Source organism: Mandrillus leucophaeus, unplaced genomic scaffold, assembly GCF_000951045.1.
Source record: "Mandrillus leucophaeus isolate KB7577 unplaced genomic scaffold, Mleu.le_1.0 Scaffold230, whole genome shotgun sequence".
NCBI classification, from domain to species: Eukaryota; Metazoa; Chordata; class Mammalia; order Primates; family Cercopithecidae; genus Mandrillus; species Mandrillus leucophaeus.
The window spans coordinates 1,057,194-1,058,062 of record NW_012102366.1 but is presented as its reverse complement, the minus strand read 5'-3'; the positions used below and the strand labels follow the sequence as shown (position 1 = coordinate 1,058,062).

Genomic DNA, 869 nt, shown 5'->3' with positions numbered 1-869 from the left:
TGAGGCAGGAGAATCACTTGAACCCGGGAGACAGAGGTTGCAGTGAGCCAAGATCGCGCCATTTCACTCCAGCCTGGGCGACAAAGAGCAAAACTCCATTTCAAAAAAAAAAAAGAGAAAGAATTGAAGTAAATTGCAGGACACTGCGTTGGCATCCACAAAGAATTGGGGCATTACTTGATTTGGAAGAAGCTCCCCCCATCATCTGGTGTCAGAAGCGAAGGATTGAGAGTGATGTGATGTAGAAGGAAAAACTGTCTGTTTGTCCCATCTACGTGTTCAACTGACTTGGTCCAAACTGACTTCTCCCTAGTCTTCCTCATATCAGAAAATGCACTAACATTTTGCTAAATATTCCACTCAGATGCTAAAGTCATCATGAACTCCTGTCTCCTTGCCCGTATCCCAATATCTTGTCCTTGAAAATGACCCCATCGGCTCTGACTATGGCCACTTTTCTCCATTTTCTTTCTTTATTTTCATTATTATTTCTGAGACAGCATCTCATTCTGTTGCCCAGGCTGAAGTGCAGTGGTGCGATCACAGCTCACTGGCAGCCTTGAACTCCTGGGCTCAAGCGATCCTCTCACCTCAGTCTCCCAAGTAGCTGGGAGTACAGGCTCCCGCTCTCATGCTAATTTTTAAAATCTTTGGTCAGGCGCGGTGGCTCACGCCTGTAATCCCAGCACTTTGGGAGGCCGAAGCTGGTGGATCACTAGGTCAGGAGATCGAGACCATCCTGGCTAACATGGTGAAATCCCATCTCTACTAAAAATACAAAAAATTAGCCGGGCCTTGTGGCGGGCGCCTGTAATCCCAGCCACTCGGGAAGCTGAGGCAGGAGAATGGCGTGAACCCAGGAGGTGGAG

The 869-nt window shown here is 48.0% G+C and overlaps 1 protein-coding gene across 1 annotated transcript in view; it reads left to right on the top strand.

The window, feature by feature from the left end:
- Positions 1–869, top strand: part of DCAF15 (DDB1 and CUL4 associated factor 15) — an 8,953-nt gene that overhangs the window by 3,274 nt on the left and 4,810 nt on the right. The gene's annotated exons all lie outside the window — the stretch shown is intronic.